At 36.5% G+C, this 25262-nt stretch overlaps 1 protein-coding gene and 1 pseudogene across 3 annotated transcripts in view; both read right to left on the reverse strand.

The window, feature by feature from the left end:
• The window catches only part of SH3BGRL (SH3 domain binding glutamate-rich protein like), a 129724-nt gene that overhangs the window by 50611 nt on the left and 53851 nt on the right, over positions 1 to 25262 (reverse strand). The gene's annotated exons all lie outside the window — the stretch shown is intronic.
• Positions 3237 to 6525, reverse strand: LOC105513278 (annotated as a pseudogene). The gene is made up of 2 exons (XR_001001979.1): positions 6434 to 6525; positions 3237 to 3957 (listed from the first exon to the last, which is right to left on the reverse strand). The product of XR_001001979.1 is annotated as a vacuolar protein-sorting-associated protein 36 pseudogene (transcript).

Consider the following 25262-nt stretch of genomic DNA (forward strand, 5'->3'; position numbering starts at 1 on the left):
CAAAGCAATGTATATTAATAAATGTTGCTTAACAATCTAAAATCTGTTTATATCAATGCCTCTTCAAGGCTGCACAGACTCAGTAGGTAGATAAGCCTGGTGACAGAGCGAGACTCCATCTCAAAATAAATAAATAAATAAATAAATAAATAAATAAATAAATAAATAAATAATAAAGAAGTTGTAAGAATCTCCACAAAGCAATGTATATTAATAAATGTTGCTTAACAATCTAAAATCTGTTTATATCAATGCCTCTTCAAGGCTGCACAGACTCAGTAGGTAGATAAGTCTTGATCAAGTTACTTTCACACACAAAAATACTGCATTTCCCTGGTCACTCTCTCTAGGCTGTTCTGGGAAAATAACTGTTAAACATCTGTCACTGATAGTGGGTCCATATCATAATCATCATGCCTGAAGGGCTTCCCATAACTAAAGAAAGCAAACACAACAAAAGCAAATACTACCTTTTCAGACTATGTTAGCTGTAACATTGAGCTTTTTCCTCTATAGTTGGTAAAGTGATAAGATTTCATTACAAAGGAAATTAAACACTTTCCTTTCAAGGGAGCCTAGCAACTTAGATAATTGTTTACCCACCAAAACAAATCTATTTGCCATAGGAAGAAGAACTAGTCTGAAGCCACAGCAGTGTGCCCCAGATGAACATACCAGAAAGCACTATGAACATACTCTCAGACACAAGCCAAAAAAGCATGTTCCAAACTGCCCAGCTGAGAACAACTGCCATACATTACCTAATTAGTTAAATAAGACCAGAATCAAATGATCCAAGAAGTTAACCAACTAGTAAACAAAGGGTGCTAAAATAAAAGGGGCTTGGGTCATATCATTCTGTGGGCTCATTACTGAATTTCTGTGCAATTAATTGTTACCATAGTTATTTGAACTATGACTATCAAGAACAAGAGTATGTCCAGAAATAAGAACTACTTGCAAGAATGGTGGAGTCTGAGATTTCACCCTGCTTGCAAACTAACTTGTAAGCCTGCCACAGTTTTAAGGATGCTGGCAGATAACATGAGACCCCTGGGCCACAGATAGAGCAGTAATCAGAGTATTAGCATTTTCTTTTAACTGCTTACTGATTCTCAATTTCTACATGATGATACAGAGGGAAAGGATACACAATCTGAATCCTTTATACTGGGCAGTAAGCAAATTTACCCTTTGCTCTGAAGGGTTACACTATATCTTTCAAGGATATTTGCATCTTTGAAAAGATAATACAGAACAAAAGTGGTCAGTGCCACTGCTCACAAGATGTGCGAAAAAGCAGGAGACCAGTAAAAAATCGTATGCCAACGTCTACCATTTACAACTTATTTTGACTATTATAAAGTGTCCAGATTTTTGAAAAAGAAGGTCATCTGAACATTAAATGTTATGTTGGGTGATTAAAGCCTGTAATTTCACCACCTGGTTGAACAGAAAATGGTGGGTGTTAAGTTGTATAACAATTCAATTAAAAATAGGAGTCATGGATGCTTGAAGAATCCATCAACTGCCAGGCAAAGTGGCTCATGCTTGTAATTCCAGCACTTTGAGAGGCCAAGGTGAGAGGTTTGCTTGACGCCAGGAAATTGAGGCTGCAGTGATCCATGACCACGCCACTGGGTAACAACCCAGGTAACAGAGCAAGATTGTCTCAAAAAGAAAAAAAAAAAAAAGAAAAAAACAACCAACCAACCAACCAAACAAACAAAAAACAAAAATATTCCATCAAGCCAGACTGAACTCTTCCATCTCCAGGGATGATAATACAATTCCTTCATCACTCTCTTGTTAAGTGAGTTATTTATTTGTGAAATCAATTATTGTGATCCACATTACATCTCTACCTATTTTCACTCCAAAAGCAAATCTCCATATATTTATCAAAAGACAAAAAGTAAACCATGGCCTCATTTTAAAGTATATACCAGCTACAAAGCATTTATTCACTCTATGAACATGCTTTTGCCTTAGGCATTTTGATCCTGATTCACAGAATCACTTATTGACATAAATCTAAAAGTATTCAAGTTGAAAAAAGAAAATAACATGTCAGCATTCTTATTGAAAGTAAAGTGCATGAAAAAAGAACTTTAATGTCTAGTGTTATTACTCAAGTGTTGTGTAAGCAGAACTGCTTTTTTCTCTTGTTTTAATTTTATCAATATTAGTAGTAAGTATAACTTAAAGGAAATAAAATTGTAGAAATTCAAATACTCATTTTACCCACTGATTTTTAAAAATGCTGAACTGCTTACTGAAAATGTGGCTAAAACCTGTTGAAGATCCAGTGGGAGGCCATATATTAAAACAAGCTAGTTCAACCCGGGACCCGCAGGCCACATGTGGCCCAAGATGGCTTTGAATGTGGTCCAACATAAATTAATTAACTTTTTCAAAACATTATGAGACGTTTTGGAATTTTTTTTAGCTCATCAGCTATCATTAGGGTTAGTGTATTTTATGTGTGACCTAAGACAATTCTTTTTCCAATGCGGCCCAGGGATGCCAAAAGACTGAATACCCCTTTACTGAAAAGTGAAGTTCAGTTATAAGCCAATTTCCATGGTGAGAGAGTAAGATACATTTTTGCCATTAAAAATGATGCATGCATATGCACAAGTGGAAGGATTTATTCTATAGTATCTTAGGTGATTTATTCTAAAGTATCTAAGATATTTTATTCTAAAATATCACTTAGTGATCCAACAATAGACAATTTATTAAAATATATCTAATTTACCTGAGCGTCTGACTAACTGACAAACAGGTATAACTGACAGCAAACGGGTATTGGATTCTGCCCATTATAACCTCTCTAAAATTTGAAGAAGGTACTAATCATCTCTGTGCTTCAGTACATCTCAGGTATGTTTCAGGTATATCTCAGGTAACATTTCAGGAATGTTTCTTTGTTTGTTGGTATAGATGCAGTTTCTGTAAATATTTATGGATATTTTAAAATACCTACATGATAAATATTTGTTAATGATTCTTCATGATAGAATACTGCAACTTTTTAACATTAGATTTGAAACAGACCAACACCTAAGTGACTATCTTTTTAGGGGAACCGGAAAAAAGCACTAAATATTCCCAGCCTTCCAGAACATGTAGAATTCCATATAAATAATTCCATTTTTCTTGGTGTGAAAACAAGTAGAAGTGTTAAGAAATAATTTAAAAAGACTGCTGCTATGCAGCAATTGTTTTTTGAAGTTCTAATAAATTCTCAGTTGATCGGGGTTTATCTCTTAGCTCAATGTCATACAACCTCTACATGATGCAAGCATATGGACAAAAAGGATTTTAAACACAAAACCCTTAGCTCTGTGTCATAAACAAACTTGGGTAAAAATGCAGGCCTTCCACTGAGTCATCACGGCAAAGATGGCCCATCTTCTCTGCAAGCAGCAACCTTTCTTTGGCTAGAAGGACAGACATTCCCACAAGCTTAGCAAACTCTTCTGATGTTAGGGATCCCTTTTCTGAAACTGTCTCCAGGGCCGAGGCCACCATTTCCTCTTCCTTGTGAGACTGAAGCTCAATTACCATGACGCCACTGTCAAACACACGGAGCCTGAGAGGTAATTTCAGTGCTTCCAGCATCTTGCACGCATTCACTAAATCTTCTGGTGAGAGTAAACCTCCGTGAGTGACATTATTCCCCCTAGTTCCTCTATAGGCACCCGCAATATTCCAGCCAGCTGTTTGGCCAATTGCATGTGGTACTGTGTGCCTGAGCCATAGGTTTCTCTGGTAACTGGGTTAGCTATTCCCATGCTCAGCAAGTAGGATTTAAACCTGATAGTCTCATCTTCTGTGATGTCACCTTGTTTGTCTTTAATTTTATTAGCAATTGATTTTGATAACTCCACCATTTCCTTAGCCTTGATCATTAGTTTGCCGAGGTCTTTAAAGGCCTGTAATCCCAGCACTCTGGGAGGCCGAGGCGGGTGGATCACAAGGACAGGAGATTGAGACCATCCTGGCTAACACAGTGAAACCCCGTCTGTACTAAAAATACAAAAAAATTAGCGGGGCATGATGGTAGACGCCTGTAGTCCTGTAGCAATTTTAAAAATGATTAATACTTTTTCTATATTCTTCAATTCATGTTTCCAAGGAATATCCTAGCAGTGGAAGCTACCCCCGAAGTCCTGTAGGTTAGTTCTGGTTCCACAGCCTCGGTTTTCAGAAAGCAAAAAAAATTAGAAAATACTATTTTTGTTTTAGAATGTTTAAAGTTTAGTGGGACATTAAAATTCAATTTGCCATACTTCAGTGAAACATATGTGAGAATTATACATTTTAAATACTTATATCATATGCCAGACATGACACTAAGCACTGTGTCTCATTTTAATTAACGAGAAAACAGTTCTCAGAGCAGTTTAACTTTCTTGCCCAAGAGAACACAGCTAGAAAATGGTGGAACAGAGATTCAAACTAAACAGCTCAACTTTAGAACCCATGATCTTTACCACCATATTATACAAGAAGAAATTAAAGAATTAAGTCCTAAATAAAAAAATGAATAACAGTAATTTGTTAAACAATCAGGAAATTTTTCATACTAAAAATTGAAAACGGGAAACTAGCCAGTCAAACCAATGAAAAAAGAAAGAGTGGCTTTAAAATAATAAACAGAAAACTATAGTATTAAAATATAAAATTACTTTCTTTTAACAGTTAAAAACATATTTTAAGCAGTTATTCTAATAAATATTTTTGTCTAATACATTTTCCAGCATTCATTTCTTTTCAAGTATAGAATTGAAATCAAAAACATATTTTAAATGGTATTGCATAAAATCCATTAAAATACAAGTAATTTTCATAAAATGTCCCAGATTGCCAATTTAGTTTATGATAATCATTGGAGAGCTGGGTGTCCCTTGACTTATGGAAAGTCTTAGGAGGTTTCTTTAATTATGCAGTCTTCATTAAAAATCAGCAGGACTTTTTATAAATATCACAAACTTAAGATTAGAAGCTATGGTATAACTTAAAGCAGTATTTTTTAACTCTCTACCTGATGGTGTATTTATGAATATATTTTATTTGAGGTTTTGCTGAATACATTCATTTCCTAAATAAATACACATCTGCTAAACAGAGTACAATTTTTATCACAACTTCTGGTCAATATAATTTTGGGGTTCACCTACATGCAGGTATGATTAATGAAGGTCTAGAAATTCCAGTCTTTCTTACCCCAACATTGTGTAGCCAGTTTGATCAAAAGTTAAGGCTAGAAAACTTCTTGTAACTACTACATGTGCAGACACAGATGGAATTTATTTGTAATGTTAAAATTTTCCATTCAAAGAACAGCTGCAATTATTTTGCTCTTTTCTATCAAAATGTCTGATATATTGTAGCAATCTTTCCATGTAGCCTAGCACAGAATAGGGGCCTCATCAACCCCAATAACTTCTTGGCTAAGAAGTTATTTTCATAAAATGGTCTGGTCTGGAAAGGAAATTTCCATCGTCTTTGCTTATTCAGCAGAGTATCAGGTCACAAAATGAAGTTATCCAGCTTTTCCATCCAACAGGGGGACCAGGTATATTTGGATACATTCAATGACTGCCTAGTGCCTATTATCTACTAGTACAATTGAAGGAAAAGATGGCTCATGACTTTGAACAGTATTTACTGAGAAAAAGAAAAGCTTAAACTAAGGTCTAAATTCTGCATTTTTATTGCACCTAGGGTGCTTTATGAGTAACAAGAATTTGGCCTTGAAAATTTGTTCTGAGGAGAAAAAAAAATAATTGAAGTTGGTAAACTTTATATAAATCAGGCTACTGTATATCAATGAAGGCATAATTTCAACTATACTTGATAATTTCTTTTAAATGTGGAAAAGCAAAAAGAAGAGGATGGAGTACAACACCAAACTTGGGTTATACCAAAGTATTATGCGTGAGACTAGGAAGGGAAATAATCACCTACCATTATAGTTGAGACTATATTTTTTTCTTTTTTTTTTTTTGAAATGGAGTCTCACTCTGTCACCCAGGCTGGAGTACAGTGGCAAGATCTCGGATCTCGGCTCACTGCAACCTCCGCCTCCCGCGTTCAAGCGATTCTCCTGCCTCAGCCTCCCGAGTAGCTGGGACTATAGTCACGTGCCACCATGCCCGGCTAATTTTTTGTATTTTTAGTAGAGACGGGGTTTCACCGTGTTAGCCAGGCTGGTTTTGATCTCCTGATCTCGTGATCCGCCCACCTCGGCCTCATAATTTCATATGAAGTTACCCTTGCTATTATCCTATTATCAGTGTTACTAATAAGCGGTTCATTCAACCTTCACGCACTCATTACAACACAAGAACACCTCTGACTCCTCCTACCATCATGACCCTTAGCCATAATATGATTTATTTCCACACTAGCAGAAACCAACCGAGCTCCCTTTGACCTCACAGAAGGTGAATCGGAACTAGTCTCAGGCTTTAATATTGAATATGCCGCGGGCCCATTCACCCTGTTCTTCATAGCTGAATACATAAACATTATTATGATAAATGCCCTGACAACTACAATTTTCCTAGGAACATTTTACCCCATTCACCACCCAGAACTATTCACAACGTGCTTTACTATCAAAACACTACTCTTGACCTCTCTGTTCCTATGAATTCGAGCAACATACCCCCGATTCCGTTATGATCCACTCATACATTTACTATGAAAGAATTTCCTCCCATTTACACTAGCATTCCTCATATGATACATCTCAACACCCATTACAATCTCCGGCATTCCCCGTCAAACCTAGAAATATGTCTGACAAAAGAGTTACTTTGATAGAGTAAACAATAGAGGTCTTAACCCTCTTATTTCTAGAATTATAGGTGTCGAACCTACTCCTGAGAACCCAAATTTCTCCATGCTACCAATCACACTCCATCCTAAAGTACGGTCAGCTAAATAAGCTATCGGGCCCATACCCTGAAAATGTTGGTTACACCCTTCCTGTACTAATTAACCCAATAGCCCAACTTATTATTTACCTTACCATAATCACAGGCACTCTCATTACATCACTAAGCTCACACTGATTCCTTGCCTGAGTGGGCCTAGAGATAAATATACTGGCCTTCACTCCAATTCTAATTAAAAAAACAAACCCTCGTTCCACAGAAGCTGCCACCAAAGATTTCCTCATATAATCCACCGCATCTATAATTCTCATAATAGTAATCATTTTCAACAACCTATTCTCCGGATATTGAACCACAATAAACAACATCAATCAATTCTCATCTCTAGCCATAATAATAGCCCTTGATATAAAACTAGGAATAGCCCCCTTCCACTTTTGAGTTCCAGAAGTTACCCAAGGGACACCCTTGATTACAGGCATGAGCGAGTCACTGCGCCCGGCCAGTTGAAACTATTTTTAAGAAAGAAAAATCAAGTGCATAACTCCAGAACATGGAGACAAGATGTTGCTTAGTGTACTGCATTAAAAAAAAAAAAAAAAAAAAAGTTAAAACCTTCATTATATTAAAAATATTTTTAAATTTTATTTTAAATTATACGCTGTGAAATTCATTTTTTGTTGTACATTTCTATGAATTTTAACAAATGCATAGCGTCATGTAACTACCATAGAGAACAGTTTAATTACTTCCCAAAAAATTCCTTTGTACTACCCCTTTAGAGCACTAGTTTTTAAGATTAAAATTTCCATTCACCGATATTCTTCCTAACTACTTGCAGTTACTTTCTGGTTTCTTTCAATCACTTTGTTGAATAGGAGTTTAGCTTTTTCACAAAAACACAAATGGATAACCGTCTGTATGTCAGGGCAGCAAGCATTTATTAAGTACTCATTCTGGGCCTAGCAGTGTTCTGGGGACTACAAGAGGAGGCAAAAATACTACATAAGAAGGGAAACTATAGGCATGCAAAACTTTGCAGACATATAAGATATTCTGTAATGGAATGCTTAATTGCAAGATTCACATTACAAAAGGGATTGTTAACAGGATTCATGAGTCCCCTAATATAATGTGTATGTTATAAGCAATAAAATGAGACAAGGAAATCAGTGACGAAAATTAGTATAAGAGAAGTATGCAAGATAGGTTGAAAATAGACTGTAGTTAAGAAATTATTGTTTAATCTAGGTCTGAAAGAACAAGGGTCAAGTGGAAGATATAAATTGTAAAAATGCAGAGGAAATTTACTCTCTAAGAGACATTATTAAAATAACTAATGAGATTTGCTGATCCATTGGTTGGGAAAGATTAAGAATTAAGAATTATTCAATCAAGCACTCATTTAACAACTATTTATTGAGCTGAGACTTTTCTTGACACTTGTTCTAGGTGTCAGAGGAAAAGCAATACAGATAGCTAAGATTTTTTTTGTCTTTTTGTTTTGTTTTCCCAAGAAGGTGTATTAGAGCATGCCTCAGCCACTTGGAAATAACAACATAGTTCATATACATAAACTCTGTGAGCTTTAATTCAAGAAGGAAAATGAGGATTCACCAGAATTGTGAGGAACATCCCAGATCCTTGGGAGAAGAATGTCAGCAAACAGGCCCCGGTGATGGCATAGAGCTGATAAAAGTGTGAAAAAATAAAAGTGATAAAAGTACATGAGAGAGGCAGAGAGCCTCCCCCTATGATTCATCTTTCCACTGGGGATCCAAGAAACTCAGGCCAATGGGCAGCGCTTTCTTTCTCCCAACCCCTGGAGCTAACATGGGAAGAGGCTTGAAGACACTGTAAGGGAAAGACACCAGGAAAAGCTGCAGATATTTTCCCATACCCAAGACTAAGAGCAGGATGTGATTTTTAATCTGGGTGCATAAAAGTCAGTCATGCAACCTGGTGGCACAATCACGCAGGCATTTTAGTCCCTCACCAGAGATTGGAAATTCTGTTCTGGAGTTAGGTAGGGGGTTTCCACAGCCAAAACTGTGAAAAGTGCCTCAATAGTAGGCACTGGAATTGTGCTCTGCCCTGCCATAAGCCTGGGTAGGGAAGAGAGCTGCTACAGCAGCTGTCTCTTCTGAACAATGAGACTTGCCACCAGGGCCAGCTTGTTGACCTGGAACTAGTCTGTGTGGGCCAGTGCTGGGTGCCCCAGCCTGGTCCGCTGAAATTGTGGCACAGCAGGGCCCTCATCAAAGTCTCTCGGTAAACAAGAATCAAGTATATACCTAGCTGTGTTGAGTGCAGCCAGCTCTTACCTGTAAGTGCCATCTACGGGCTTGTAGGTTTATCTGCATGGTACAATATAAAACCTATTGACAGACATACACTATCTAGATTAACAAAGATAAAAAGACATAAGATTCAAATAAGCACAATCAGAAAGGACAAAGGTGACATTACAAATGACCCCACAGAAATACAAAAGATTCTAGGGAACCATTATGAACACTTTTATGCACACAAAGTAAAACATCTAGAAGATATAAATACATTCCTGGAAACACACGACCTCCTGGGATTGAATCGGGAAGGATCTGAAACCCTGAACAGGCCAATATTGAGTTCCAAAATTAAAGCAGTAATTTAAAAAAAACCTTCCAACCAAAAAAAAAAAAAGCCCTGGACCAGATGGATTCTCAGTCAAATTCTACCAGTCAAAGAAGAACTTGTACCCATTCCTCTGAAAGTATTCCCAAAACAAAGAGGAAGGAAATCTCTCTAACTTATTCTAAAAAGCCAGCATTACCCTAATACCAAAACCTGGCAAAGTCACAAGGAAAAAGAAAACTACAGGCCAATATCCCTGATAAACCTAGACACAAAAATCCTCAACAAAATACTAGCAAACTGAGTCCAACAGCACGACAGAACATTAATGCACCACAGTCAAGCAGGACTTCATTCCGGGGATGCAAGGTTGGTTTAAGATATACAAATCAATAAATGTGATTCACAACAAAAACAGAATGAAAAACAAAAGCCATATAATCATTTCAATGGATGCAGAAAAAGCTTTCAGTAAGATCCAGTATCCTTTCATGATAAAAACCCGCAAGAAACTAGGTGTCAAAGAACCATATCTCAAAATAAAAAGAGTAATCTATATCAAACCAGCAGCCAACATCATAATGAATGGGCAAAAACTAGAATCATTTCTCTTGAAAATTGCAATAAGACAAGGATGCCCACTGTCATCACTCCTTTTCAACATAGTACTGGAAGTCCTGGCCACAGCAATGAGGCAAGAGAAAGTATAAAAACATCCAAATAGGAAAAGAAGTCAAATTATCTCTTGTCACAGACAATACAATTCTATACCTAGAAAACCCTAAACACTCTTCCAAAAGCCTCTTGGAAATGATGAACTATTTCAGTACAAATTTCTAATACAAAATAAATACACACAAATCATTAGCATTTCTATACAACAATAACATCCAAGCTGAGAGCCAAGTAAATAATGCAATTCCATTACAATAGGCACAAAAGAATAAAACACCTAGGAACACATCAAACCAAAATGTGAAAGATTTCTATAACAAAAACTACAAAACAGTTCCAAGAGAAATCAAAGACAACATCAACAAATGGAAAAATATTATATGCTATGGAAGAATAATATTGTTAAAATGACCGCACTGCCAAAAGAAATCTACAGACTCGATGTTATTTCTATCAAACTAAAAATAACATTCTTCAGAGAATTACAAAAAAAAAAAACTATTCTAAAATTCATATGAAACTAAAATATTGCCCAAATAGCCTTAGAAATCCTAAGCAAAAACAACAAAGCCAGAGGCATCACATTATCTGACTTCCAAATGCACTATAAGGCTACAATAATCGAACCAGCATGGTACTGGTACTAAAACAGACTTACTAAGATAAAAAAAAATTAGAGAACCCAGAAATAAAGCTGCATATCTACATTCATCTGATCTTTGACAAAGTTGAGAAAAATAAACAATGGGAAAGAACTTCCTATTCAATAAACGTTTCTGGGATAACTGGCTACCCAAATGCAGAAGATTGAATCTGGGCCCCTTCCTTAAACGAAGTACAAAATTTAACTTAAGGTGAATTAAATATTTAGATGTAAGACCTCAAACTCTAAGGATCCTAGAAGAAATCCTAGGAAACCATACTGGATATCTTCCTTGAGAAAGAATATATGACTAGGTAATCAAAAGCAATTGCAAAAAGCAAAAAAAAAAGAAAAAAGAAAAAACAAATAAAAATTAACAAGTGTAACCTAATTAAAGAACTTCTGCACAGCAAAAGAAATTACTGCCAGAGTAAACAGACCAGAAGTTGAGATAATATTCACAAACTACACATTTGACCAAGGTTTAATATCCAGAATCTATAAGGAATTTAAACAAATTAACAAACAAAACAAAATAACTCCATTACAAATGGGCAAAAGACATGAACAGACACTACTCAAATGAAGATACACAAACGGCCAACACACATATAAAACAATGTTCCACGTTACCAATCATCAGAGAAATGTTAATCAAAGCCACAATGAGATATCATTTCACACCAGTCAGGATGGCTGCTATTAACAAGTCAAAAAACAACAGATGCTGGCGAGGCTATGGAGAAAAGGGAATGCTTATATGCTGCTGATGCGAACTTAATTTATTTCAGCTACTGTGGAAAGCAGTTTGAAGATTTCTCAAAGAACTTAAAACAAAACTAACATTTGACTTAGAAATCTAATTGCTGGGTATATATCCAAAAGAAAATCATTCGACCAAAAAGACAATGTACTTGCATAGTCATCACAGTACTATTCACAACAGCAAAGACATTGAATCACCCTAGGTGCCCATCAGTGATGGACTGGACACCATAAAATTATAACAGACAGAACTATCTGAACAAAAAGAAAACTAACATGGCACAGCAAAACAAGATGATATATTCAGTAATTTTTATCTTTACAAGTTAAGAGGTTTTAATTTATAATATAAATATATTGGTTATTCACACAGTAAGGCATGAACAATCAGTAAATTAATGCAATGTACTTCTCTTTTGCCTTCTACTTCCACAGTTACCTGCTGATATAACTGCTTCTGCATTTTAAGATCTCTTATTACATAAAAGCAAGCTTGCCCAGCCTAATCATTTTGTGCAGAGGAAGAAATCTGGAAAAAATATATACATACCTAGATTTTTTTTGTGAAATATGATGTGAAATGTGAAAAAATACACTTTCACATAAAAGTCTTGTTATTTCTACTAGATAACAGAGTCTCCTCAAGGGCAGGTCTCACATCTGATTTATGTTGGTGTGCCTCAGAATACAGAACAGAGTGCCTTATACATTGTAGGTACTCAATAAATACTTTTAAGTATAGGCCTATTCAGAGCAGAAAGCCTTATTTAAACCACAATGCATCATTTGGATAGTTCTCTCACGAGAATACTGACAAAATCTATTCTATTGATGCTGTAATCACTGTAAAATCGGTTACTAGCAGTATTTTTGTCTTTCGATCAAAGCCTGTTTTGGCCTAATTCTAAATCAGAAGACATTCACTGAAGAAAAGCAGAGTATATTGACTTTCAGGCCCAAGAACTAAACCAGAAAAGAGGGATGCAAAGTAATGAAGTAGGCAAAAATGCTCTGCTAGCATCTGACACCTTCTAGGTTTTTCTTCCTCTGCCTATCCCCAAGTTCTAAAATGACCTTTGTTTGTGGACAGGAAAGAATCTTTCTTTTACATGAACACAGGGAGGGGAATATCACACACCGAGGCCTGTCAGGAGGTGGAGGGAGGGATAGCATTTTGAGAAATAACTAATGCAGATGATGGGTTGATGGGTGCATCAAACCACCATGGCATATGTATACCTATGTAACAAACCTGCACGTTCTGCACAGGTATCTGAGAACTTAAAGTATAATTAAAAAATAAAATAAAAAAAGAATCTTTCTTAAAGCTGTTAATCAGACACTTGATTCATGAGCTACTAGAAATCCATTTAAAATTGGTTTAAGTTTAAAGCTGACTATATATTAATACATATGACTGGGTTTTGTTCTCTGCCTGACTAGTTTGAGAAAGCAAACAATTCGAAGATGATAAATACACCTTAGGGCAACAAGCATGACATTACATGTTGCATGTTAGCATAATAACCTAAACTTCATAAAATAGGAGGCTCAGCTAAACTTTTCCATAGAAATGTACCCTGTCAACTAACATTTTAAATATTAGATTAGGTGATGTCTTGTTACTTAACTACAGCCCTATAACTGATTGACAGAGACAACTACATGAACATAGTCCCAAATGAACATAATGTGTCCAGTCCTGTAATTTATGTGTTCCCCCTTCCACTCCTTTTTTTTTGGATTTTTTTCCTACATTTTTTTGGTCTGTGTTTCCTAAAGAATTGTGAAGATTTGCATGGAAAAGACATACATTAGATACAAGGATTTTAGAAGTCAAGAAAGAAAGCCAACTTTGGTAGAAAAAAATAACTCAGTAAAGATGACTAAATAAATTAATAAAATGCTTTAAAAATGTCTGACATATGATAAGCTTTCAATTAATGTCAGTTGTCATTATTACTGCTATCATTTCAATAGGTGAGGGAGACAATGTGGTGTATTAACAATAATACTGGACTCTGAGTCAAATTTGGTTCATCATTTGGCTATTTGATCTATTAGACATGAGGTAATAAGCAAATCACTTAAATCCTCAAGGCCTCAATTTCCTGAGGTCCAAAAGAGGGACATGAGTTCTTACCCTCATAAATTATTATGATTATTCATGTAAATATATTAGAATATATGAAAAAAGACCTGTATAAATACAATCAAGTAAGAATTTACGTATTTTTTATTTTTTTTTTATTTTTGTGAGCACATAGTTGGTATATATATTTATGGGGGACATGAGATGTTTTGAAACAGGCATGCAATGTTAATAATCACATCATAGAGAATTCGGTACTCATAGAGAATCGGGTATCTATCCCCAAAAGCATTTATACTTTTGTGCTACAAACAATATATTTATACTCAGTTGTTTAAAAATTTAGCAATTAAGTTATTATTGACAACAGTCACCCTGTTGTGCTATCAAATAGTAGGTCTTATTCATTCTTTCCAACTTCTTTTTACCCATTAACCATTCCAATCTCCTCTCGACCACCTCACTACACTTCCTAATTTCTGGTAACCATATTTCTACTTTCTATGGCCATGAGTTCAATTGTTTTGAATTTTAGATTCCACAAATAAGTGAGAACACATGGCATTTGCCTTATTGCGCCTGATTTATTTCACTTAATATAATGATCTCCAGTCCTATCCATGCTGTTGAAAATGACAGTATCTCATTTTTATGACTGAATAGTACTCCACTGTGCATATGTACCACATTTTCTTTACATTTAATTTATCTGTTGATGGACACTTAGATTGCTTCCAAATCTTACCTAATGTGAATGCTACAACAACTATGGCAGTGCAGAATACCACTTTGATATACTGATTTCCTTTCTTTGGGGTATATCCAGCAGTAGAATTGCTGAATCACGTGGTAGCTCTATTTTCAGTTTTTAGAGGAACCTATGAGCAGTTCTCCATACTGGTTGTACTAATGTACATTCCCACGAACAGTGTATGGGGGTTCCCTTTCCTCCACATCCTCACCAGAACTTTTTATTGCCTGTCTTTCTAGATAAGCCATTTTAACTGGGGTGAGATGATATATCATTGTAGTTTTGGTTTACATTTCTCTGGTGATAAGTAATGTTGAGCATTTTTCCATGTTTCTGTTTGCCATCTGTATGCCCATTTTTAGATTGGATTATAAGCTTTTTTTTTCCTCTAGAGTTGTTTGGGCTTCTTATATATTCTGGTTATTAATACCTTTTCAGATGGATAGTTTGCAAATATTTTCTACTACTCTTTGGGCTGTCTCTTCACTTTGTTGATTGTTCCCTTGCTGTGCAGAAACTTTATAACTTGATGTGATCACAGTTATTCATTTTTGCTTTAGTTGCCTGTGCCTGTGCAGTGTTACTCAAGCAATTTTTGCCCACACCAATATCCTAAAGAGTTTCCCCAATGTTTTCTTGTAGCAGTGTCTTGTCGTACTTTCAACATCTCAGATTTAAGTCTTTAATCCATTTAAATATGATTTTGGATATGGCAAGAGATAGAGGTCCACTTTCATTCTTCTGCATATGGATGTCTAGTTTTCCAGTACTGTTAATTGAAGTGACTCTCTTTTTCCTAGTGTATGTTCATGGCACTTTTGTCGAAAATGAGTTCACTGTAAATGTGTGGATTTGTTTCAGGGTTCTCCCATCTGTTCTATTGGTCTATGCAGCTGTCTTTATGCCAAAACCATGCTGTTTTGGTTATTATAGCTCTGTAGTATAATTTTGTCATGGGATCTTTGGGGTGTAATTTTGCAAGCTAGAAAACTCTGTAGCTGGCAGGACCTTGTGCTTCAGCATTACTTACAACTTCTGGGCTTATTCCACTCATTCAATTTGGCAGGCTGCACTTGGCTTGCACCACTGTCCTGGATCCCATACCTGCCAAGGGCAAGCCAGGGGCAGAGAAGTGAGGGGACTGTGGGTGAGCAAATGTGGGCAGCAGACACTGTGCACAGCCAGGCATGCTGGCTTCTGCTGTTGCGCAGGCAGCTCCAGGCACTGGTACAGTTACTAGCTCCATGCAAGGCTGTGACTGGACCAGATGTACCACATGTGCCTTCCACTGCAAGCACCTGCGTCTGTATGTGGGGAACGTAGTGGTGCTTGGAAGCTTGCAGATGCCAGGAACTGCAGAGCCCCAAAGAGGATGTCACATCTCTGGCTCAGGGATACCCTAAGTGTGGGCTCCCCAAAGGACTGCAGCTCTTCTCTCCTTGTTACCCACAACATAGTGAGAAGGGGTGCATGTGTCAGCCAGGAGATGAGCTTCATTGAGTGACAGAACACTCAGGAGACCCAAAGTGGGTAGCGCCTTCCTGCAGCTAGTAATTCCAGTGTCTGTCAGAGTCTGGTTGAGTCTGGGGTTTTTATGGGCTCACAGGGAGGAAATGGTTATTGATTTGTCCATGGGAAGCCATGGGTGGGCCAAGAAAAAACACTGTAAGTTATCACTCTGGGCCATGGACTCCACCTGGAACTGGCAGCCTGGCCTCCAGGCTTCAGACTGTATCTGGCTTGAAGGTGGGGTTTCACCTGAAACCCATCCCTTTCTACCCAGGAGACTGTCTGCCTTCTGCCACCATCAACCTGCCATCCACAGCACCCAGGCTGTTTGTGCCAAGGGGTGCCTGCAGGCCCATGCCAAGAAACCCTCAGCTTCCTTGGTGTCCCTCTCATGATCCTCAGTGCTCAAAGTCCAGAGGAAGCTGAAGCAGCAGGGTCTGGTGTGTCAGCACCGCTCCAATCATGCAAACACCCAGTTGGGTTGCTACAGCATCCAGACATGGCCACAACTTTGCTTCACCCAAGAGCAGGCACCAGGAGTGGGAAGAGGCCAGAGAGAGGGAGAAGGCACTTCTGAGCCTGCAGAAGCAGGGATGGCTTTCCAGCCCCCCAAGAGGGCAGGGATGCCTGGGTTCAGAACCTTGGCTGGGCATTTGCAGCTGCACACAAGAGCATGGGGCTCCCACCCTGCCAATTCAGTAGGGGATGGGGCTCCCACCAGTTACCATCCCCCGCTGGCTCTGCATAGTGTGTAGCCCCAGTTGCATCTCCCCCACTGTAGCTGGCATCCCCACAGAGGCTGCTCCAGATAGGCCACCACCACCATCAATTTGAAGTCAGGTAATGTGATTCCTCCAGTTTTGTTCTTTTTTGTTTAAGATAGCTTTAACTATTCTGTGTCTTCTGTGGTTCCGTATAACTGTACAGATTGTTGTTTCTATGTTTGTGAAGAATGCCATTGGTATGTTGATATGGACTGCACTGAATCTGGAGATCACTTTAGGTAGGATGAACATTTAAACAATATTGATTCTTCCAATCCATGAAAATGAGATGTATTTCCATTTTTTGGAGTCCTCTTCAGTTCCTGTCATCAATGTTTTATGGTTTTCATTAGATCATTTACTTCTTTGTTTAACGCCCAGTTATTTAATTTTATTTCTGGCTATTGCAAATGAGATTACTTTTTTATTTCTTTTTCAGATTGTTCACTGTTGGCATATAAAAATGCTAATAGTTTTTGTATGTTGATTTTGTATCCTACAACTTTACTGAATTTGTAGATCAGTTTCTAATAGTTTTCTTGCAGAGTCTTTAGGTTTTTCCAAATATAAGATCATATGATCTGCAGAGATAATTTGACTTCCTCCTTTACAATTTGGTTGCCCTTTATTTCTTTCTTGTCAAATTGCTCTAGTAGGACTTCCAGCACTATGTTGAATAACAATGGTGAAAGTAAGCAGCCTTGACATGTTCCAGATCTCAGAGAAAATGCTTTCAGTTTTCTCCATTCAGTATTTTTCTAGTTGTGTGCATGTCACATAAAGCTTTTACTATGGTGAGATATGTTTCTTCTATACCCAGTTTATTGGGAGTTTTTGTAATAATGAGATGCTGAATTTTATCAAATGATTTTCAGCAACAATTAAAATGATAATATGATTTGTATTCTTCACTCAGTTGATACCATGTATCACACTGATTGATTTCCATGTTGAACCATCCTTGCACCCCAGGAATAAATACCGCTTGGTCATGATGAATGATCTTTCTAATATATTGTTGAATTTGTTTTGCTAGTATGTTGCTGAGAATTTTTGCATCAGTTTTCTTTTTTTGATGTGTCTTTGTCTTGTTTTGGTGTCAAGGAGATGCTGGTCTCATAGTTTGGAAGTATTCCCTCCTCTATTTTTCAAAATCTTTGAGTAGGATTAAAAGTATTTCCTCTGTAAACATTTGGTAGGATTCAGCAGTCAAACCTTCAGGTTCAAGGTAGTTCTTTACTGGGAGACTTTTACTTATGATTTTGATCTCATTACTTGTTACTGTTGTGCTCAGGTTTCGGATTTCTTCATGTTTCAATGTTGGTAGGTTTCATATGTCTAGAAATTTGTCCATTTCTTCTATATTTTCCAGTTTGCTGGCGTATAGTTGCTTATAGTAGCCATTAATAATGTTTTTAATTTGTGCAGTATCAATTGTAATGTCTCCTTTTTCATGTCTGATTTTATTTATTTACATCTCATTTTTCCCTTAGTTAGTCTAGTTAAAGGTTGGTCAATTTTGTTTAGCTTTTCCAAAAACCACCTTCTACTTTCATTGATCTGCTTTGTTTTCTTCATTTTAATTTCATTTATTTCCTTATTATTTCTTTTCTTGTACTAATTTTGCTTTTGGTTTGCTCTTGCTTTTGTTGTTCTTTAAGACGCATTGTTAGGTTACTTATTTCAAGTTTCCCCTTTTTCAGATGTAGACACTTATATCTATAAACTTCCCTGTTACTACTGCTTTTGCTGTATCTCATACATTTTGGTATGTTGTGTTTCCATCATTATTTATTTCAAAATTTTTTTCAATTTCTTTCTTAATTCCTTCTTTGACGAACTAGTAATTCAGCAGCATATTATTTAATTTCCATACATCTGTATAGTTTGCAGCATTCTTCTTGTTATTTGGTCTATAATGCAGATTAATTTCAATGTTTCTTTTTTGATTTTCCATCTGGAAGATCTGTCCAATGCTGCAAGTGTGATGTAGGTCTCCAGTTAATATTTTATTAGGGACTACCTCTCTTTAGCTCTAACAATATTTGCTTTATATATCTGGATGCTCCAGTGTTGGGTACATATATATTTAAAACTGTTATATCCTCTTGCTGAATTGACTCCTTTATCATTATATAGTGACCTACCTTGTCTCATATAGTTTTTGTCTTGAAATCAATTTTGTCTTATATAAGTATAGATATTCCTGCTCTTTTTTTTGTTTTCCATTGACATGGAATATGTTTTTCTATCCCTTTATTTTCAGACTATGTATATGTACATATGTATCAGTCTATATCTATCTTTAGAGGTGAAATATGTTTCTCATAGGCAACAGATTAATTGCTTTTGTTTTTAATATCCATTCATTCACTCTTCAACTTTTGATTAGCTAATTCAGTCCACTTACATTAAATGTTGTTGTGGGTAAGTAAAGACTTACTCCTGCCATTTTGTTATTTGTTTCCTTGTTGTTTTGTGATCTTCTCTTCCTTCTTTCTTTCCTGTCTTCCATTACCAAAGGTGATTCTGTGATATGATCTAGTTTATTGCTTTTGTATTTTTTGTATATCCACTGTATATTTTTTTGAGGTTACCATGAGGCTTGCCAATATTATCTAATAACCCACTATTTTCAGCTAATAATAACACTGTTTGCATTAAGAAACAAACATGCAAAATAAAACTAATAAAAACTTTATACCTTAACACCATCCCCCTGCTTTTTAACTTTCTGTTGTTACTATTTACATATTATTGTACTGTCTGTGTCTCCAAAAGATGTTGTAGTTATTGTTTTTGATTGGTTTATCGTTTAGTTCTTCTACTTAGGATAAGAGTGTTACACACCACAGTCACAGTGATATAATAATCTGTGTTTTTTCTGTGTATTTCCTCTTACCAGTGAATTTTGTACTTTCAGGAGATTACTTTTTGCTCATTATCATTATAATTCCTCTGGCACTTTAAATATTTCGTCCCACTCTCTCCTAGTCTATAAGGTTTCCACTGAATAGTCTGCTGCCAGATGCATTGGAGATCCATTGTATGTTATTTCTTTTCTCTTGCTGCTTTTAGGATCCTTTCTTTATCCTTGATCTTTGGAAGTTTGATTATTAAATGCCTTGAGGCAGTTTTCTTTGGGTTAAATCTGCTCGGCGTTCTACAACCTTCTTGTACTTGTTTACTGATATCTTTCTCTGTTTTGGAAGTTTCTCTGTCATTTTTCCTTTGAATGAACTTTCTACCCATATCTCTTTCTCCACCTCCTCTCTAAGGCCCATAACTTTTAGATTTGCCCTTTTCCACCATATCTTAGATTCTGTATGCATGCTACTTTTTTTATTCTTTTTTCTTTTGTCTCCTCTGACTATGCATTTTCAAGTAGCCAGTTTTCAAGACCACTACTTCTTTCTTCTGTCTGATCAATTCCACTGTTAAAAAACTCTGATGCATTTCTCAGTATCCTCATTGCATTTTCTGTTCCAGAATTTCTGTTTGTTTCTTTTTAATTATTTTAATCTCTTTGCTAAATTTATATGATAGAATTCTGAATTCCTTCTCTGTGTTATCTTGATTTCTTTTGAGTTTCCTCATCACAGCTATTTTGAATTATCAGTCTGAAAGTTCACATACCTCTGTTTCTCCAGGATTGGTCCCCGGTGTCTTATTTAGTAATTAATGATGTCATGTTTGCCTAGATGGTGTTGATGTTAGTAGATGTTCTTTGTCATCTGGGCATTAAAGAGTTAGGTATTTCTTGTAATCTTCAATGTCTGAGTTTGTTTGTACCTCTCTTAGAAAAGCTCTCCAGATATTCAAAATAAATTGGGCTTGTGATCCAAGCTGCAGCCGCTTCAGAAGGCATGCCAAGTCCATTAATGCTTTGGCTGTTGCATACTTATAGAGGTATCACCTTGATGGTGTTGGGCTATTTCCAGGAGAATTCTCTGAATTACCAGGCAGAGACTCTTGTTCTCTTCCCTTACCTTCTCCCAAGCAATGGACTCTCTCTCTCTCTCTCTCTCTGTTCTGCACTACCCAAAGGTAGGAATAGAGTGACACAAGTACCCGTGGCCACCACCACTATGACTGAACTGGGTCAGACCTGAAGCAAACAGCACTGTGTCTCACCCAAGGCCTGCTGTAATCACCCCCTGGCTACTGCCTGTTTGCTGAAGGCCCCAGGGCTCTACAATTAGCAGGTGACAAAACCAGCCTGGCCAGTGTTCTTCTCGTCAGTATGGTGAATTCCCCCAGATCCCAGGTAGATTCAAAGGTGCTGTACAGGAGGCAGATAATAGAGTTAAAAATCTTAGCAGTCCACCTGGTGTTCTATTATACTGTGGCCGAACTGGCACTCAAGCCACAAGATGTAGTTCTTTCTACTGTTCACTCACTTTCCAAAGGCAGAGGTGCCTGACCCCATGGCCACTTCCACCATTAATTTTCATGGTTTCAAGTCTTTAGACTGTGCCTTCTTTCTTACTGAAGGTTCCCTGCCACTTAGAAGCCACACCAGGGCCTCCTTGCACTGTCATCCTATTCTGTCTCTCTCTCTCTCTCTCTCTCTCCCTCCCTCCCCCAGTCTCTCTCTCTCCCTTCATCCTTCCCTCACACATACAACAAAACTTACTGGACTTTAGATCAGATAACTTTCTTTTATTCTAGAATCTTGTGTATTATAACTCAAATGGTAATCAGTTCCATAGTGTGAGACAAATTGCAAACACTGTCACTTTTTTATAGAAAGCGAGCATTCTCTAAACTATATACTTTTCAGCCCTTTCAGAAATACATGGCACAGTCTTCTCAAGTCTTCAACTACATATGCTTAGTTACATATAGCTACTTGATGTTTTTGATGGTGCGCCTGTTGTTGAAAATGCAGATTGTTGAGTCGCATTCCCATGGATCCAAATTTAATAAGTCTAGAGCACTCACGAATAAAATTTTAAACAGTCACCCTCTGAGATTTTTGAAGCAGGTGTTACTCATACTGCACTGTGAGAAACAAAGGAATGTTTATAGAAAACCTAACACTGAGTCGTTTACCAGTCCTAAGTCATGTATTTGCTCTTACTGTTACCTCTCACAGGAGTGTCCTTTCTCTTCATCTCTAATAATAAAATTATTGCTTATTTTTTGAGATTCTGCTTAAGTGCAGAATCCTTGTCCATTTCTCCACACCTAGGACATGTGCTTTTGCCTTTTCAGTTAGATATGGACATGATCGGCACTGGGGTACAAAGTATTGGGTGAATATAGAATCTGTAGGCTATATACTCTGGAGTTTTGCATCTGAGCCCATACCCTTGAATTAAGTTTGCTATCGGGGCTCTAAATTGGGTAAACTTATAAAAAACAAACAACCCTGGGCATCAGATTGGTCAGGGTAGTAACTCAGACCACATAGAAATTAGGGAGAAGAATTGGCAGTCATGTCAGGACCAGACATTGTGGATGAGAGGTAATGAAATTAAAAACAGCTCTCAGCTAGAAAACTGTACAAGTTCAACAGGGGGAGCCAGTGATAGCACTCCAATGGTTTAAGACCAAATGATGGCATGTTACACAACTATCTAATTGAGTATGTACAGTTGGTTGATTGAGTTACATAATAACAAGAAGAAAAAAAGGCTAGAGTGGTAAAAGCAGAGTTGGAGTGGAACATAAGAAGGACAGGAGCCATGGATACAGTTAACAAGTGGAAAAATAAAATAAAAATTTGAACTCATATCAACCTTATTTTGTTATACCAGGAGATTTTTAAACCTCAGTATGACTGAAAATATACTTCAGAAAGTCAAGACCTGGGCCTAGGAATCTGCATTAAAAACACTACTCTGGGTAGAGATAGGTAGTCTATACATCATACCTGAAAACCAGTAAACGATTGCTCTTAGTTGTTTGCTTGAGGCACTGTTTCTCTTTCCCTATCTTACATTCTACTTTTGTCAATTGACGCAAGTTTCCACATTCATTTTTCAGATACTCAACTACCTAGCGAGCCTAAGCATAAAAAATACAAATTATCTGATCCCTTTTCTCTCTCCCCAACCCTTCCAAACTCTGGGTTGTAAGACCTGGAGACTTTCTAAAAGAAAAAAGCAACTATTTTTTGAGACAGTTTGGTAGTGCTCTCTGCCAGGCATACTATATCCTAAATCCTCGAGCTCATAAGCATGTTTTCTTTGCTAACATTAAAATAATATTCATCATAATTTTATTAGCTTTACCTTTAATTGAGTGTTTTAATTGAGTGCCTATTATGTACTAAGCATAGTGTGAAGCATATAACATTATCTCTAAATCCTCAAAATAAATCTATGATGTTGGTATTATTATCTTCATTTGACGGATAAAGAAAGGAACTCTCTGAGAAGAGGGAAAACGTGAGTAACCTACTCAAGACAACCACCATTAAATGATGGCTTGATCCATTACATGAGATTTAAAAACATGTATCCTGAATCCAAAGTTTGTGCTTTTAATTGTTCAACTTTACAGTGTATGGTAACCCAGATGTCTCATAAGTACTCGCTAGCTCATAAATATCCACAATAACTACTGGCATTAGTCTAAGATACAATCACAAAAATCTAAAAGGCAAAGGAAAGGGACATAGCTCAAAACCCAGAATTACAACTCTTTCTGATATTAAAACATGCCTAGTAAACTTCTATTAACAGGTACCTACAGTCAAGGTGAAGAATTCATATGTCTCAGGACGCAGAGAGCCTTAACGATTTTAGTGAGAGATGAAAAAGTAGAATATTTGTACAGTTAAGCTTCATCTAAGAACTTTAAAGTTTCCATAAGTGCTCTTGCTGTTCAGTAGTACATACACTTTCATAACAGAAGAAAAGTTTTCCATGTTATACCAAAAAACTCAATGGAGAACATTTTGCTATAACAAAAATCATTTAAAAAATGTAATTAATAATCACATCTCCTAGCCATATTTGAATGCAAAATAATGGAAAACTTGGAAGAATCGTTAATACCTTAAAAATGAAAAGCTGCACTGAACTGTTCATAAATTCACTTTGTAAAAATCATGAAAGAAAACTAAAGAGAAAATGAGGAAAGCCATTTCATCATCTGTATTTTATTAATGCATAATGCAGAAATGATTTTTTAACATTTGCCTTATTACTTTGAGAAAGTGAGCAAGTCAAGGTGTTTCTATATTGATGTAACCTATTTGTAATCGTAGTCTACTTTTTAAAATCCAATTTGAAGAATTTAGAAAGGGCCAGTAAAGGAACTATCTATGTTTTTGCAACTTGCTCAAGATAGCCTGTGAAAAACAGACTATTCTAGACTATGTAAAGAGCCTAGAGAGTAGAGGTAAATGTTAATAGTAAATCAATGAAAGACAAAATAATCTGTTGAATAATGGCCTAGAAAAACACACAAACTTCCTCAACAGGACATTTAAAAACACCTAGGCAGTTAAGATGGGCCTGCCAAAAGAGGAAAGTATAAAAGCAAACAACTGTAATTTCTGTATACTCCTGACTTACCAGTTTAAATTCAAACTTTTTTTTACCAGCATTAACAGTAGCTGACTTCTTCCTGTCTTAGTCGAACAACGAAAATGTAAAATCCTGGATACGAATCCTGGCTCTAAAATTATTGACTATAAGACCTTGGGCAAGGTATTCAAATGCTCTGAGACTCAGTTTTCTTAAATGTAAAATGGGCATAATAACACCTATTTCATAGACTACATGAAAGAGGAATGCAAAGTGCCTGGCTTTGAGCTTGGCACCCAAAAGGCACTCAATAAATAGAATGTCTTCCACATCCATTTATTCCTTTTCTCTTACTCATTTTTCAAATTCATGCCAAAGTCATGTCAATGTAAAATCCTGGATATGGATCCTGGCTCTGCCAAGTTATTGGCTATATAACCTTGGCCAAGGTATTCAAATGCTCATGGATATCAAAGTCCTATATTCTCTAAACATATTTTAGGCACAATGATTTTCCTTATATCTGAATTCTTACAGCAGTGGTTTCTAATCTGTGGTCCAGAGATCTCTCTCAGGATGAACAATAGGGAGGGAGAAACAGAGTTATTGTAAAGGGTCTACAAAACTCTATATATGCAAAGCACTGTATATGGACTGAATAAATAAGTCTTGCATTTAAACACACAATTTTTTTTCAATATGTGTAGATGCTGTTGTTTAAACTAAAATACAAATTCATTTCAAAGTGTTATCAAATTCATGATAGCTTCTTGTTATTATTTATTCTCCAAATCAATAGATAGTAAAAATTCAACTACTATTATAGATTTCCATATTCATACTCAGAAAAGGTGAATCCCACAATTGCAAGTTGTATTTATATCATATAGTTGTATATGATATCCTCCAGTGAGAGGAATGAGGCAGTAGTCATCCCTAGCATAAAATTTAAGAAGGCACCAAAACCACAATAGTATAGATAAAAATCAAGGGTATTCAGTTAGGAAAAGAAGAAGTCAAATTGTCCCTGTTCGCAGATGACATGATTGTAT

This window comes from Colobus angolensis, unplaced genomic scaffold (assembly GCF_000951035.1).
Source record: "Colobus angolensis palliatus isolate OR3802 unplaced genomic scaffold, Cang.pa_1.0 Scaffold227, whole genome shotgun sequence".
In the NCBI taxonomy this organism is placed as follows: Eukaryota; Metazoa; Chordata; class Mammalia; order Primates; family Cercopithecidae; genus Colobus; species Colobus angolensis.